The sequence below is a fragment of the Oryctolagus cuniculus genome, chromosome 9 (genome assembly GCF_964237555.1).
Source record: "Oryctolagus cuniculus chromosome 9, mOryCun1.1, whole genome shotgun sequence".
Taxonomy (NCBI): Eukaryota; Metazoa; Chordata; class Mammalia; order Lagomorpha; family Leporidae; genus Oryctolagus; species Oryctolagus cuniculus.
Genome location: NC_091440.1, coordinates 29,904,572 through 29,922,525, shown reverse-complemented (window position 1 = coordinate 29,922,525; position 17,954 = coordinate 29,904,572). Strand labels below are relative to the sequence as shown.

The following is a 17,954-nucleotide window of genomic DNA, read 5'->3' as shown; positions in this document are numbered from 1 at the left end:
CTTATTTATTTACTTACTTATTAGAGAGAGAGAGAAGTTTCATTGGCTAGTTCAACCCTCAAATGCTCCCAATAGCTAGGGGTGTTCTACGTCAAGCAAACAACTAGAAACTCAATATGGATGGCAGGGGACCCTAGTACTTCAGCCATCATCTTGCTGCCTCCAAGGGTGTGAAATACCAGGAACTTGCATTGAAAGCTAAACAGCCAGGACTTAAATCAGACTTTCTGATACAGGATTTGGGTAGCCTGAGCTGTGGTTTAATCGCTGAGTCAAAGATCTGCTACTTTTTTAGGTTTCTATAATGATCAAGTTAGGCTTTTCTTTCTTCCCTCTCTGATTTATTTAATTATAATATATGCAAAAGAAATTGTAAGCATGATAAGCTAGATCATAAACATTTATATATCTTTAACATATCCCACAATAAAGCTAATTATCTTTCCATTATCTTACCTAGTTTCCAATTTTTGTTCATGTTTGCTGATAGCACTTAATGTGTATCCTTTGCACAAATTTCCAGTATACAATTTTTGAAGATTTACTTATTTATTTGAATAACAATAAAGAGTGAAAGAAGAAAGGAGGAGACAGAATGAGAGAGATATTCCATTTTCTGGTCCACACCTCAAATGGCTGTACCAGCCAGGTCTAGGTTAGGCTTAAGCCAAGAGCTAGGAGCTAGGAACTCCATCTAGGTCTCATTTGTGAGTGGCAGGAATTCAAGGACATGGACTATCTTCCATTGCCTTCTCAGGCACTTTAGGAAGCTGGATTGGAAATGGAGCAGTCAGGATTAGAATCAACCCTCTTAAATGGGATGCCAGAACCTCAAAATGGGCCTTTCTCAACACACTGGATCACAATATCAGTCATTAGGATGCTATTTTTTAGCCTAATTTTCATTACTCAAGAATATTTGTTCTTTATATTTTACTTGCTTTTAAGTTTTTATAATTGTTATTTTCAGTTCCATTATTCTTTAACTGGATGTACATTCTTTATGTCTTGCTTGGGGCTGAATTTAGTGATGTTGAATCAAAAAATTAAAGTCTGTTAGGACTTACCACTCTGCTGAGTCTATGTATATTTCTTTACACTTTATTTTCTTTTTTTAATATTTTCATTCCAGACTGGAGAGTTTATTTCAGCTATCTTGAGATTCCCTAATTTTTTCTTCAGTTCTGTTTAATCTGTAACTAAATGGAAACCATCGAGTGCTTAAAAATCATTAAGATACGAAGATTGTTTATAAACATTGCCTCTTCTGTTGAAAAACAGTGGTTTTTTTCTTCATATATTTTGTTGAGCTCTTTTACTTGGTGTAGGCTTAACTTTATGGTCATTAAGTAAACTGAAAGCAGATCTTTGTAAAAATTGAATAGGAGGCCAGTGCTGTGGCGCAGAAGGTTAATCCTCTGCCTGGAGCGCCGGAATCCCATGTGGGCGCTGGTTCTATTCTCGGCTACTCCTCTTCCCATCCAGCTCTCTGCTATACCCTGGGAAAGCAGTGGAGGATGACCCAAGTCCTTGGGTCCCTGCACCCACATGGGAAACCGCTCCTGGCTCCCAGCTTCAGATCGGCACAGCTCCAGGCATTGCGGCCATTTGGGGAGTGAACCAGTGGATAGAAGATTTTTCTCTCTGTTTCTCCTTCTCACTGTCTGACTCCGCCTCTAAAACAAATTAAAAAAAAATCTTTAAAAAAATTGAGTCAGAATGGGAGAGGGAGGAGGAAAAATGGTTGCAGCACAGACAGGAGGAAGGTAAGATGGAAAGTATCACTATGTTCCTAAATCTGTATAAATGAAAAACATGAAACTTGTATAACTTAAAAAAAATTTTTAAAAGACCACTAATTATGAAAACAATGAAACCCGGTCATTTGCAACAAGATGGAGGAATTTGGAAAACATCATGCTGAGTGAATTAAGCCAGTCCAAAAGGGACAAATATCATATGTTCTCGCTGATCAGCGACAAGTAACTGAGCACCAAAGGGGAAACTTGTTGAAGTGAAATGGACACTATGAGAAACAGTGACTTGATCAGCTCTTGTCCCGACGGTTGATGTACAATGTAATACTTTATCCATTTTAGCATTTTTTTTCTAGTACCATTGGTTGAACTTTGTAATTAACACACAATTATTCTTAGGTGTTTAAATTTTAACTAAAGTGATCCCTGTTAGGAATATGGAAAACATTATGCTGAGTGAAATAAGCCAATCCCAAAGGGACAAATACCATATGTTCTCCCTGATCGGTGACAACTAACTGACACCAAAAAGGAAACCTGTTAAAGTGAAATGAACACTATGAGAAACGTTAACTTGATCAGCCCTTGCACTGACTGCTGATGAGCAACTTAATATGTTATCCCTCTTAGTATTTTTTGTTTGTTTGTTCTACTTAATACTTTTGGTTGAATACTGTACTCAATAGACAATTATTCTTAATTGTTGAAACTTAACTGAAAAGTGATTTCTGTTAAATATAAGAGTGGGAATAAGAGAGGGAAAGAGATGTACAATTTGGGACATGCTCAAGCTGACTTGCCCCAAACGGTAGAGTTAGAAACATACCAGGGGATTCCAATTCAATCCCATCAAGGTGGCATGTACCCAATGCCATCTTACTAGTCCCAGTGATCAATTTCTGTTCACAATTGATCATAATGGTAGTACTAAGAGCCAAAGGGATCACATAAACAAAAATAGTGTCTGCTAATGCTAACTGATAGAATAAAAAATGGAGAGAATGATCCAACATGGGAAGTGAGATACACAGCAGACCCATAGAATGGCAGATGTCCTAAACAGCACTCTGGCCTCATAATCAGCCCTTAAGGCATGCGGATCTGGCTGAAAAGCCCATGAGAGTATTTCAGGCATGGAAAGCCAAGACACTCTGGCAAAAAAAAAAAAAAAAAAAAAAAAAAAAAAAAACCTAAATGAAAGATCTCCACAAGTGAGATCCCAGTGGAAAGAACGGGTCATCAAAGAAGGAGGTACCTTTCTCTGAAGGGAGGAGAGAACTTCCACTTTGACCATGGCCTTGTCTAAATATGATCAGAGACGATGAACTCAGGGGGCTTCCATAGCCTTGGCAGCTCATGACAAGAGCCTAGGGTGATTACTGAAGTCATAAACAAGAGTGTCAATTTGTTAAGTCAACAACAGGAGTCACTGTGCACTTACTCCTCATGTAGGATCTCTGTCCTTAGTGTGCTGTACATTGTGATTTAATGCTATAACTAGTACTCAAACAGTATTTTTTTTTTTTTTGACAGGCAGAGTGGACAGTGAGAGAGAGAGACAGAGAGAGAAAGGTCTTCCTTTGCCGTTGGTTCACCCTCCAATGGCCGCCGCTGCAGCCGGCGCACCGCGCTGATCCTGGCAGGAGCCAGGAGCCAGGTGCTTTTCCTGGTCTCCCATGGGGTGCAGGGCCCAAGCACCTGGGCCATCCTCCACTGCACTCCCTGGCCATAGCAGAGAGCTGGCCTGGAAGAGGGGCAACCGGGACAGAATCCGGCGCCCCAACCGGGACTAGAACCCGGTGTGCCGGCGCCGCAAGGTGGAGGATTAGCCTATTGAGCCACGGCGCCGGCTCAAACAGTATTTTACACTTTATGTTTCTTTGTGGGAGCAAACTGTTGAAATATTTACTTAATGTATGCTAAACTGATCTTCTGTATATCAAGATAATCAAAAATGAAATCTCATGTGAATGGAAGGGGAGAGAGAGTGGGAAAGGGGAGGGTTGCGGGTGGGAGTGACGTTATGGGGGGAAAGCCATTGTAATCCATAAGCTGTACTTTGGAAATTTATATTCATTAAATAAAAGTAAAAAAAAAAAGACCATTAATTAAAATAAAATTAAAAAATTTAACCAAATTTTCTGCAAAGCATTTGTTTAGTCTTTTGCTTTTTCTAAGATTCTATTTAATTGAAAGTTGGAGTTACAGAGAAAGGGAGAGACAGAGAGAAAGGTTTTCATTCACTGGTTCACTCCCAAAATGGCTGCAAAGGCTGGAGTGGAGCTGACGTGAAGCAAGGAGCCATGAGCTTCTTCATTGGAGCAGGGGCCCCAGCACTTGGGCCATCCTCCACTGCTTTCCCAGGCCATCAGCAGAGAACTGGATCGGAAGAGGAGCAGCCAGGACCTGAACCAGCATCCACATGGGATGCCAGTGCCACAGATAGGCTTAGCCACAGTAGGCTTAGCCCACTATAACACAGTGTCAGTTCAATCTTTTGTCTCTCAAAACAACTACACATGTTAAATGTGTTTCTTTCTGTCTGTCTGATGGTATATGTATCTGAAATACGTTTTGAATTGTTTTTCTTTTGATTTTTCCTAGTGTCTGGTAATACTTTATCATCAGTTGCACACGTAAACCTTTCAATCATGAAGAATGTGGATCTTCTCTGATGAACCTATTTCCTGGGCTCTTGAACACTAAACTTTGTTTAAAGTTTTAATCTCTTCCTCTTTTTAAATAAAAAGATTGTTTAATTTATTTGAAAGGCAGAGTGAGAGAGGTGTGACAAATATACACATGCACACAGAGAGACGGAGAGTGAGAGTGAGAGCGAGAGCGAGAGAGAGAAAGAGAGAGACAGATACATCTTCCAGCAGCTGATTCACTCCCCAAATGGCTGCAATAGCCACATGGTGGCCAGTCCAAATCCAGGAGCATGAAAGTGTCCAGGTCTACCACATATGTGGCAGGGGGCCAAGTAATTCAACCATCTTACACTGGCTTCCTAGGAGCATTACCAGGAAGCTGGCTCAGAAGAAGAGCAACTGGGACTGGAATTGGCATTCCCATAGAGGATGGCAACATTGTCTGGAGCAGCCTAACCCAAAAGTCCAAAGTATTAGACTCTCTTTCCTCTCTTTCATTCTCAAACTTATGTTAAATTCTACTTAAATGCATTCATCAAATGATCGTCCCCACCTAAAAAAGTACTAAACATGGAACTACGTTTGTGATTTCTAGATTTCAAACTAATATTTCTAACAACAACAAAAAAATGAGGTCATTGAATTGCTTTCTTCAAAGCCAAACAAAGCCCCTAGAATCAGATGAGAGGTTAACACCTTAGCCTAATGATTAGTTCAGTAACCTTGAGCAAATTATTTTCCCTTCTAATTCTTCAGTTTCTTTTCTGTAAAATGAAGCTGCTAGGGAAAATGCATATAATATTGCTGTGAAAATGAAATAAAATCATGTTTGTACAATTCTAAGCATAACAGTATGAGCACCAAATAAACATAACCCGTTATCTGTATATCAAAATCTCAACAAATACTTCATGCATGAATATTGAATTAAATAGAATTGAATTGGCAGAGCATTCAGTCAGTGCTTGTTCTTCTGTTTTTAATTTGACAGGTAGAGTTACAGACAGTGAGAGAGAGAGACAGAGAGAAAGGTCTTCCTTCAGTTGGTTCACCCCCCCTCAAGTGGCCGCCACAGCCAGCGCTGCAGTGATGCGAAGCCAGGAGCCAGGTGCTTCTTCCTGGTCTCCCATGTGGGTGCAGGGGCCCAAGTACTTGGGCCATCCTCCACTGCTCTCCTGAGCCACAGCAGAGAGCTAGACTGGAAGAGGAGCAGTGGGGACTGGAACCAGCACCCATATGGGATGCCTTTGCCGCAGGCGGAAGATTAACCTAATGAGCCACGGTGTGGCCCAGTGCTTGTTTTCTTTTTGATTTTCTTAGTATCATTCCCAAAAACCATTGTAATCTTCATTAGAAAAAAAAAACATACAATTTCTCCTAAAAGTTATTAAAAAGTTATTATTTTAAAATATTCATGTATTTATTCCAATAAGTGATTTTAAATTTTATTCAAAAAATGTATTACCATATATAATGACTTTATAAATGTAAAAAAATAAGTAGTTATCATTGTGACTGTGGTAATAATTATACATATACATCCAACTCTATTTTTTTTTTTTTGGACAGGCAGAGTGGACAGTGAGAGAGAGAGACAGAGAGAAAGGTCTTCCTTTTCTGTTGGTTCACCCCACAATGGCCACTGTGGCTGGTGCGCTGTGGCTGGCGCACCGCGCTGATCCGAAGCCAGGAGCCAGGTACTTATCCTGGTCTCCCATGGGGGTGCAGGGCCCAAGGACCTGGGTCATCCTCCACTGCACTCCCGGGCCACAGCAGAGGGCTGGCCTGGAAGAGGAGCAACCAGGACAGAATCCGGCACCCTGACAGGGACTAGAACCGGGGGTGCCAGCGCCGCAGGTAGAGGATTAGCCTAGTGAGCCGCAGTGCCAACCATCCAACTCTAATTTTAAGATAGACTGAATTAGATTTTTGTGGATGTTTCAAGGATGTCACTTTTAATCAAAGAGTAATTACAAAACCCTAAAGTTTAGACTTTTATATTTATAAGTCAAAACATATCTTAAGACATATTTAACTTCTTTAGGATTTTTTTTACTTAATATTTTATTATGTTTGAGTTAACCTTTTTTTTTTTCAATTTGAAAGGTAGAGTTATACAGAGAGAGAGAGAAAGAGAGAGAGAGAGACTGAGAAATCTTCCATCTGCTGGTTCACTCCCTAAATGGCTGCAATGGAGCTGAGCCAGGCAGAAGCCAGAGCCATGAGCTTCATCTGGGATTCCCACACAGAATTTGGCTATCATCTTCTGTTTTCCTAGGCATGTTAGTGGGGAGCTGGATCGGAAGTAGAGCAGCAGCAGAGACTTGAACTGGTGCTCACAGGGGATGACCTCATTGTTTAAGCATTATGCCGCAATGTTGGGCCTGAGGTAACATATTTTTGACTTACATTATATTCATAGGCTTAATGCTCTAATAAATACAGTGTTCAATAAATAAAATGTAAAAAGACCATAGTTCAGAAAGAATGTAGGCAAGAATTAAAAACAATAATTAAATAAAAAATGTTCAATTGAACTCATATGCAGTAAACTTTAAAATTGTCACTGAAAATTAAAACTATGATGGTGAACAGACCTTTCAAAAATTTTATGGAGAATTGAATTTAAAGATGTTTGCTTTAATGTAAAAATTTTTGAAATTCTAAGAGTCAAAGGGAGCACATAAACAAGTCTAGTACCTGCTAATACTAACCGATAGAATAAATAAAGGGGAGAGTGACCCAACATGGGAAGCGAGATACTCAGCAGACTCATAGAATGGCGAATGTCCTAAACAGCACTCTGGCCTCAGAATCAGCCCTAAAGGCATTCCGATCTGGCTGAAAAGTCCATGAGAGTATTTCAGGCATGGAAAGCCAAGACACTCTGGGAAAAAAAAATAAATAAATAAATAAATAAACCCTAAATGAAAGATCTCTGTGAGTGAGATCCCAGTGGAAAGAACAGGTCTTCAAAGAGGGAGGTACCTTTCTCTGAAGGGAGGAGAGAACCTCCACTTTGAATATGACCTTGTCTAAACAAGATAAGAGTCAGTGAACTCAAGGGGCTTCCATAGCCTTGGAAACTCATGACTGGTGCATAGGGAGATTACTGATGCCATAAACAGGAGTGTCAATTTGTAAAGTCAACAACAGGAGTCACTGTGCACTTACTCCTCATGTAGGATCTGTGTCCTTAATGTGCTGTACATTGAGACTTAATGCTATAATGAGTACTCAAACATTATATTTCGCTTTGTGTTTCTATGGGGGTGCAAACTTGAAATCTTTACTTAATGTACACTAAACTGATCTTCTGTAAAAAAAAAAAAATGAAGAAATTATTAATTCCCAACTTGACTCTCACTGGGATTAAACATGACAATAGGTCTGATCTGATTTCATCATCATTTAAAAATAATCTATTATTTTTCACTTTATGTTTCTGTGTGGGAGCTAACTGTTGAAATCTTTACTTAATGTATGCTAAACTGATCTTCTGTATATAAAGAGAATCGAAAATGAATCCTCATGTGAATGGAAGGGGAGAGGGAGTGGGAAAGGGGAGAGATGCAGGTGGGAGAGATGTTATGGGGGGGGGGAAGCCATTGTAATCCATAAGCCGTACTTTGGAAATTTATATTCATTAAATAAAAGTTAAAAAAAAATAAAGTGAATGTCAGACCATTGGGTTGTAATAAAACAGACTATAAAGTTGTTGAAAGGGATTCAGATTCTACAATTCAATGAAAGTTATAGAAACCACCACTTGTGGGGCAGCATTTGGCGTAGCAGGTAAAGCCACTCTCCGCAATGCCTGCATCCCATGAGTACCAGTCTGAGTCCCAACAGCTCCACTTCTGATCCAGCCCCCTGCTAATGGCCTGGGAAAAGTAGATGACTGGGTCCCCTCTACCCATGTGGGAGATCCAGAAGAAGCTCCTGCTTCAGCCTGCCCAGGCTGCTATGGCCATCTGGGGAGTGAACCAGCAGACAGAATATTTGTCTCTCCATTTCTGTAGCTCTGCTTTTCAAATAAATGAATAAATCTTAAACTAAAAAAAAAAATTTTTTTGAAATTCATGCACTGTTTTCTTCATAATAAACATTTTCCACATACTTTTAAAATACTTTCATATTAATTTGGGACCAACACTAGACATGTGAGGGCAAAGATTCTACTTGCTGTAACTCTTATAGTAATATGGGTTGATATCATAACTGTAAGTATAATATAGAGCGCAAAGAAAAATGCAGTGTGTATGATTGACATTGACATCTTGAGATTTGATTATTGTTTAGAGTCCATATCTATACTTCTGAGGTGCAGAAAAATCAAATTGCTCTTCTTGAATTCTTTATTTGGTGGACATTAAGCTTATGACTGTAAAGTAAATTGAGAGTATATCATCAAAAAATTAAAAGAAAAATAAGAAAGGAAGGAGAAGGGAGGGTGTGATTGAGGGAGAGGATGGGAAGTATAACTATGTTTTTAAAATGTATATATTAGATAAATGAGATCTGTTACCTTTGTGAAATAGGCTTTTTAAAAAAAATTAAAAATTGATGTGCATGTTGACCTAAAATAACTATTTTAAAAATATATTGCAAAAAAAGTGTTTTCTTGATTCCAAGATGGTGGGACAGGGAATGATGTACTGTGTTAGGGAAAAGTAGTTTAAAAAAGTGTAGGAAGTACCTTCTCAGGACAGAGTTGGAAAACCACCATGGAATTCTCTTGAAGGAATACGAACACCAGGGATCTGTATGCAAGGTGTGGGGTCCCAGGATGAACAGGAACAAAACACATTACCCCAGCATCCAACAACCAAAGAAAGTGCCAGCTTTAGAGACAGAGATTAGATCAAACTGCATCAACCCACACCACTGGTGATATAGCCAGAGGAAGAGAATGGTGTGAGTCCAGCCTGGAGTCCTAAGAGACAGAGGGCACATGTGGACCCAGTAAAATAAAGAATAGGTTTTCTCTCATCCCATCCATCCTACAATGGCCTCCAGCAACCAGCTAAAAGAGAGGTGATACCATTTTGGGCATAAGCAGCAGCCATAGTAGCCCTTGTGTGCTTACATTGCAACTGTCTGAGACAAGCCACCATTTTCTCAGCAGTACAGGCGTCAGTAGCTCCAAGTGCAATGGAGCTGGGGAAGGCAACATTTAGCCAGAGTTACTTGTCACATGTGTGATCCAGATATTCTAGCATCAGTCAAAACCTGTGTTCCCCATTGACTTTGAGTCTGGCTGGGGCGATTAACAGGGAGCTGGGCAACCATGTAGGACTTGGTGGTAACCCTGGGCTCCAAACATACCACAGGCTCAGAGCCTCAAACTGCCTAGGAGGAGCAACCACAGGCAGCTGACTTTGGGAACATCCACCTCTCTGTGGACCTGACAGTCTAGCAAGGCAGAGCATATCCTCTGCACCACATGATGGTGGGGGCCTTGTGTACGGAGACTCTTGACTGAATGAGAAGGTGAAGGGTGTAGCTGGGTATCTGGGAAATCACTGTGTGGGGCTCCACAGGATGGCTTAGGGTGGATCATTGAAGCAGGATGATGCTGACACTGAGGACTTCACAGATCCTTTGTGCAGTTCATATGGCAGTGATGGCTGACACCTGGGCTTGGAACACCTTGAAAGGGTGGAGGTAAAGGTATGACCACACTGATAGAGGTGACCATACTCCTCCCCCAACTTCTCTCAACAAGAGATCTACCATGCCCAACTTTGGTGTCACCTGGATACTCCCCCCCAGCATGGAGTCTAACCAGAGCTCTCTGGATATTCACTGAAACTGAAGACATTCCACTAAACCACAGAGTCATAGTTCAAAGATAAAAGCCATCAGAGGAAAAAACCAACAAGAATGTCCACAAATGCCTAAAAATTAATGCAGAAATTTGAGAAACAATAACAAGGGAGAAAAATTATACCCTGAAAGAAACACAACACTTCAATATTAGATGTGAAGATGAAAAAATTGATGAAATGCCCTAAACAGAGTCCAAAGCAGTAATTATAGGATTACTCAGAAGCATTCAGAAGCAAATCCACTAATTCAAGAAATCTGCACATGACATGATTGAAAATTTTCCCTGAAATTGATACTTTAAAGAGAATTCAAAATGAAATATTAGAAATGAAGAATTCAACAGATCAAATTAATAATTACTAAATGTGTTGGAAAGCCATACAGACAGATGTGGTGAAGGAGAAGAAATAATATTTGAACTAGAAGACAAATCTTTGGAATTTTTTCAGTCAGATAAAAAAAAAGGAAGAAATTTTACAAATTATGAACAGTATTGGAAATTTATGGGATACTATGAAACAACCAAACATACAATTCTTAGGAAGTCCTGAATAAGTGGAAATAGAGAATGGATTAGAAGGCCTATTTAGTGAAATAATTACAGGGAACTTCCCTAACCTAGGAAAGAAAGGAATGTCTAAGTACAGGAAGCACTTAGAACTTCCATATAAAATTATTTCTTTCATCTTTGAATGTCCTAAATTTATTGAAATACTCCACAATTATGATTTTTACAGAAGTCAAAAGTGATTTAGGAATAATTAGTGAAGTAGGCTTTCTAATCTTAATTTTCCTTTAGAATTGACAAAACTTGGCCAGCGTTGGGTGTAGTGGGTTAATACGTTGCCTGCAAAGCCAGCATCTGATATTGAAGTACTTGTTTGAATCCCAGCTGCTTCACTTCCAATCCAGCTCCCTGCTAATGGGCCTAGGAAGTTAGCAGAAACATGTGGAAAACCCAATTGAAGTTCCAAGTCCTTGGCACTGGCCTGGTTCAGCCTTGGCTACTTTGACCATTTGAGGAGTAAACCAGGTAGATGGAAGATCTCTTTCTGTTTCTCTCCACAGTTTTGGTAACACTGCTTTCAAATGAATAAATAAAAATTTTAAAAAAAGAAGATATAAAATTCATACTCATTTTTACTGTTTACTATGTATTTTAGGAAAAAATATTTATACGTTAGTGGACTGTTGCTCTTGTTTTATCTACATGTGTATGTTGAGTAAAACCAATATATTTGTGAATTACTTCAACATCTCTATCAAGTGATTTGAAGATATTTGCTATATTCAAAAAAGATAATGTATCACAGTTAACAAATTTGCTTATTTCCAAGTCATAACACTGCTTTGTCAAGTTCAGAGGGAACTTTTTTCAAGAAGAAATGTAAATAGAATAATTTTGAGTTAGACATGTTTGTGTTACATAAATTCAGTCTTTCCTTCAATTCCATTAAATGAAATTATGTGTATTTTCAGTGTTTTTTTTTCTGTTATGTAATTCTTTGGTAGGTTTTAAAGTCTTTGGCTTATTCTGCTGGACATCTACTTCATCTAGAAACACACAGTGATGATTAATTTCAATTTCTTCTAGTCTCTAATCAGCTAACATTTCTTCAATAAGTGCTACAGTTACCATTGTATTGAAAATCACACTCTTTTCCCAAATAAAAACTGTGTTTCTTGTCCCTTCCTATTTTATTGTTTTTAGAAATTACAAATTTTCACTCTTATTAAAATATGCCTTATTGTTTGTCTCTTATTATTTATTATGCCCATGTGTTTTGCTTTCCAATCAAATGAAAACACCAAGAGGGCAAGGTTTCCTGCTGCGTTGTTTCATGTGTTTAAATATCAGAAAATGTATCTTGTATATCATAAGTGCTTAATCAACAGAAAAAGGCAGACTGCTGGAGCATTACAGATTTTCAAAATATTAAACAAATTAAATGATACTTTCGCAAATATTTACATCCTGTAAATCAAGGCATAAAGTAATAATGTATACCACATAAATATCAATATTTATGTGGTTTGGGACATATTAAATATTCATATAATTACAATGATGTAATTAATATAGTAATATTATTCTGTTAAGTATTTATTATTATAAAATAGATGTGTTTTTAACACTCTTCAGGTAGGCAGATTTTATGCTGATACCATTTGATTAGCAAAGAGATTCAAAACTAAAACACCCACCTCAAATCTTGACTAGCGCTGTGGCTAACTTGGCTAATTCTCTGCCTGCAGCACTGGCACCCTGGGTTCTAGTCCCAGTTGGGGCGCCAGATTCTGTTCCGGTTGCTCCTCTCCAGTCCAGCTCTCTGCTGTGGCCTGGGAAGGCAGTGGAGGATGGCCCAAGTGCTTGGGCCCTGCACCCTCATGGGAGACCAGGCGGAAGCACCTGGCTCCTGGCTTCGGGTCGGTGCAGCGCGCCGGCTGTAGCTGCCATTTGGGGGGTGAACCAACAGAAGGAAGACCTTTTTCTCTGTCTCTCTCTCTCTCACTGTCTAACTCTGCCTGTCTTGAATAAATAAAAAATAAATAAATAAATAAATCTTAATCACATGTCTGTGCTTCTACTGATTTAATATAACATACCACAATTCACCTTTTATTATTATTTTGAATTTTTTAAAAAATATACAATTCTAAAGTTTTTTTTCATCGCTTAAATCACTCCATTCTTTAATACATATCCATCCTTTATTTTCTACTTCAAGAAAAAATTATAGGGTTGGATTTATTATCTTAAATTTAGAGAATTTAACTAATTCTCTATAAGAACTATAGCTATTAAATGGAGACAGCATGGGTAAAATGTAATTTTCTTAGTACAATGACAGTGTTTTCACATTATAGTATCATGATTCATTTTTAGATTTCAAGCATTTTAAATACTTAACCACAAAATGTTTAATTTATCTGATACAATTTGTTCTCTCATATGTTCAAAGGTGTCCCTACCAGTCTCATCTGTTATAATTACCCTTTTCCTAGGTATATTATACATAATGAAATTGCATTTATGGACAGGGTACTTATGTACATTTGCTTCTAAAATTCTTACTTATCTAAAACTTACAAATAATGTCAAGCTTAACATTTCTAGTAACAATAAAACATTCATTTTTAATTAATTATTCTACTGTGTTATACTTCTGCTTAAATGCCATATAACAGAAACTTTCTATATATATTGAGGGATGTGGCTTCCTCAGACATACACAGAATGTTGTTCACAGGCTGGCTTGTTTCCAGACCTGCCAACATCTCCCACACTATAGCTTCTTTTTTTAAATAATTATTTTATTTGAAAGACAGATTTACAGAAGTAGAGGCAGAGAGACAGAAAGAGCAATCTTCTATCTGCTGGTTCACTCCCCAAATGGCCACAATGGCACCAGAGCTGAGCAAATCCAAAGCTGGGATAAAAGAGCTTTTTCTGGGTCACCCACATGGGTAAAGGGGCCCCAGCACTTAGGCCATCTTCCTCTGCTTTCTCAGGCACATTATCAGGCAGCTGGATCAGAAGTGGAGCAGCTGCCACTCCAACAGGTCATCACATGGGATGCTGGCACTGCTTCTTGGACGTTAACCCACGACACCACAGCACTGGCCCCACATTATAGCTTCTTGTGCTGCATGCGTGACTTTGAGGTTTTATATCAGTCTGTAAGTTAATTGCAATCATTCAGCTAGAACTAGCAGAGGAGGAGGCTGAGCCCCTAAGGAGAATCAGGCTGTCTCCAAGAGACCCCCACTATCTCCATGAGCCCCAAGCCAATCAATATACAGTAGGTGAAACCCCTCATCCAATGAGCACCCCCATAGAATGACTCAGTGAAGAGATAGAAAAGCCTTAAAAACACTGGCCACTTTCTGAAAACCAGTGCCCCATTCGGGCACTCTGCCTGGTCTCCTCTCAAACCAGACATTTTTCTGTCATTTGCCAATCAAATAAAACTTTCTGCTTCTTTGCAAATTGTTTCTTGGCTTTTAATTTCTATACTGAGCTTAGGAAAAGAACCCATGGGACTCAATTGGGCAACCATCCTCCCCTCTATGAATAGAGAGCTAGAATAAATTCTTTCTTATATTTCCATTATAATGTGTATTATATAATCTATATATAAATATGATCTATATAATGTATAATCTATAATATAATATATAATCTATATAAAGTTTAGTGAAAATATGATAAAATTATATATATATATGTATATATCTGAATGGAATAATGTGCCTATTTGGGGAATGGATGCATGATGAAGTGGTTAGGATTCTGCACTTAAGCACACATCCATTTGGAATATCCAGGTTTAAGTTCCAGTCAGGATCCAATTCCAGCTTCCTGATGGAAGACAGTCTTGGAGGCAGAGGTTGATGCTTAGGTCCCTGCCACCCACATGGGAAACCCAGATTAAGTTTTGAACTCCTGGCTTCCGCCTGGCCTATTGCTGACTGTTGTTGACATCTGAGGAGTGAATCAATAGAAAACCTGTGTCTGTCTCTGTTTTTCTGCATTTCAAATCAATAAAACAAAATTAGAATGGTTCTATATGATAGTTGTCAGGCAGTTTTCATGAGTGGGACATGACAGCTTTCTTTTGAAATTACTTGTGAGAAAATCCTAAACCTTGTTATGGTAATAATTCTTCCCATTTTTCTTGAAGAAATGACCTTCACTGCTATTTTTTTCTGATGCCATTGTTAATCATAGTGTTGGGTAAGATATTTTAATTTAAATCATATTAATATATTTCCTAGGAATTAAATCGCTATATAAATATTCTACAAACCAAATCAGCACCAAGACTTTGTGAACACCCTGTGTGTGTCTTTGTGTGTTGTATTTTCTGCTGCTACAGTACAAAAATACCCAATCATGAGTTTCTCTCTGATTTCACAAAAGTTGCCCTGATTTGTTCATTTCACTGATTTTCCTTTTTTCTATAAAGTACGTGTCCAAAACATTCACTATTTTTAGTGCCCTAAGATGATTTGTGTTGTAGCCAATGAACTCTACTAAATACATATGTAAATATGTGTATGTATGTATTTATGTATGTATACTCATTCTTTTGTTTTACAAAATAACCTTTGTATGCAAGTAATCTTTGTATACTTCAAAGTCATAGAAAGAGTTTTATTCCATAAAGAAGCTTCAAATATAAATACATAATTTTCACTTTTTAATTCTGATACAATATGAAACACCCTCAGAATTCCAATCTGGCTTCAGCATATTTTAATGTCACTAAATATATTCTTTCTTGTTTTCCTGTATTTGTTAAATGAAAGATAAACAGAATCATTGGTATTTTAAATTTTGAACCTATATTCAATACTCCAAAGTAAAATCTGTTCTAGGTTATGAATGTGCAGTAATACAATGTCTTCTAGAAAGGTCAGGAATGTCAAGAAGCTGAAAAAGTTCTCTGTTAACTTCCAGTGAAAGGCATCGTTGGTTCACAGATATCTCTTATATATCAATGTGGCTTTAACCAATATTTAAGAGAATTAAGAAAAAAAAAAGAACGATAAAAAACTCAAAAAAATAGAAAGAGAAAATGTGAATATGCATGCTTGATTAAAGTTCCATGTCATTCTTTCACAAGATCCTCTTACAGTAATGAACACAGCAATGCAAAGATTTCACTTGACTTTCCTAGTTACAAATGAAGGAAATCTCCTAAGGCAACAAGCTGAGCTTACTTTGATAGAATTGATTTTTGAAAAGAATAGCTACAAGGAAAAGAGCAGTCATTAGTTCACAGTAAATCACAGTGCATCTGCAAGGAAGTGTGTATTGCTAACCCATCACATCATCAGCTACTGGCACTACTGGCACACAAATGAAAGCTTCCTCTCCCTCAAGTCATGTCTAACTAAGAAATGTTCACAAAGGTTATTCTGGCAGAGTTCCTTAAGAAAATACACAGTCTTTTAGTAATTTTTTCAGGGGGGATGGGTTATGGGTTACTTTCTCCATTTGTTTTCCTAAAGTGTTTTTGTATTTTGTCCAACAGAGATGATTAAATTTATTAAGAAATGCTGTTTTATACAGCTTGAGCCTTCAAGGCTGCCTTCCAGATGCACATCAGCAGAAAACTTTAAATGCAAGAGGAGGAGGTCAGTGATGGTGGGTGCATGATGGTCGCTGTGATGGCCATGGGGCCCGGTGGCTGACCACCAGGCTAGGAGCAAACTCAGAGAGCAGAATCTCGGTGGCCACCTCAACCACCTCCTCAGAATATTTCGAGAACTTGCATAAGATCTTCTGAGGTCTCCATGAAGAGCTGGTAGGGGTGTCCGAGCAGCTGCTGCGGATGCAGTGACCCCTGAGGCAGGGGCAGGACAGACCATAGGCAGTGCAAAACCCTGCACATGAGTATGGTACTCCCATAGTACTAAAGACCTGGTGCTTGCTTCTCTGGCCCTCATCAACATGACCCCTGGGGCTGACTGGCCCCCAAGGCTCCCGATGGATAAGAGAAGAAAAAGTCGATCAGAGATTTTGATGAAAAGAAACAAGAAGCAGATGAAACCCTGGCAGAGATGAAAGAGGAATTATGTTATGCATCCTTGTCTTTCTGTAACCCCTTGATGTCTAAACTTCAAAATTAGTGGAAGGACCTTGCCCAACTCAGGAAGGGAGGATCTCACCTTTGTAAGCAACACCTGGGGGCCAAGGAAACTTGAAATATGGTACATATACCTTAGAGAACGGACGTATGAATCGGCTTCAGTCTCACAGGGCATTGCTTCTTAAAGGCCCTGAAAGTCTGAACCCGGCCACTGAAAATATTGAACGTTCTTATCGGATTACCACGAAGACTGACCAGATTGGCTCAGAAATCACAGAATTGCTAGGAGAGCAACAAGACCAGTTGGAATGTTCCAAGGGCAGACTGGAAAAAAGTCAAATAATTCTCCATTCAATATCTAGAAAAGTGACAACCAACAGGCTGCTACTTTCCAACCCATCCTGCTGGAGCTGTCCATCTTGGGAGTCCTGATTTGTTGAAACTCTTCCACAAGCATTGTACTTTCTAAGTGGAGACGATAGTGGACCAGAGCTTTGACCCTGAGAATGAATCATGTTGCTGCTGTGGACCAGCAGTTCAAGGCTGCACTGTGTAGCCAGAGCGTAGAAGCAGAAGGGAAGACAGAGAGCCACAGTAATGTGACAGCAAAAAGATCAGTGATGTTTGAAAAGCAGAAAACAGCTTTAAGTGTATTGTAAGTGCTGCTTTGTGTTCCCTAATATTTTTCTTATGACCCTGCATTTCTTCATTTATATGACATAGCTATTCTGTCATATACCCACCTGTCATGTGAAAAACTATATCCACTCAGTCTACTTGTGTCATAGTTATTTCTGAAGCAATATTTTGCTTCCTCAATTATTATTTATTAGTATTATTCCTTGTATCATGTAGAATGAAGTAAACTTTACTGCTTCAAGTTCTTTTTCAGAAGTGCTTTCAATTATCTTTATCCTATAAACATTTAAATATATTTTTTATTGTTTTGATCAGTAATGCTTTTGGGATTTTGAAAGCAATTTATTTGGCAAGTTGATAAATTTGTTTTGTATTCAGATTATTAGAATGTCTTATTTATTTGAATATGGACTTATAAAAATATCTTCCACATTTTCTTAGTAATATGCTGATACAATATAATTGATGTGCTTTTA

The 17,954-nt window shown here is 38.4% G+C and overlaps 1 pseudogene; it reads left to right on the top strand.

The window, feature by feature from the left end:
* Nucleotides 1-17,279, top strand: part of LOC100346883 (vesicle transport through interaction with t-SNAREs homolog 1B pseudogene) — a 30,231-nt pseudogene extending 12,952 nt beyond the window's left edge.
* Nucleotides 17,280-17,954: the final 675 nt, after the last annotated feature.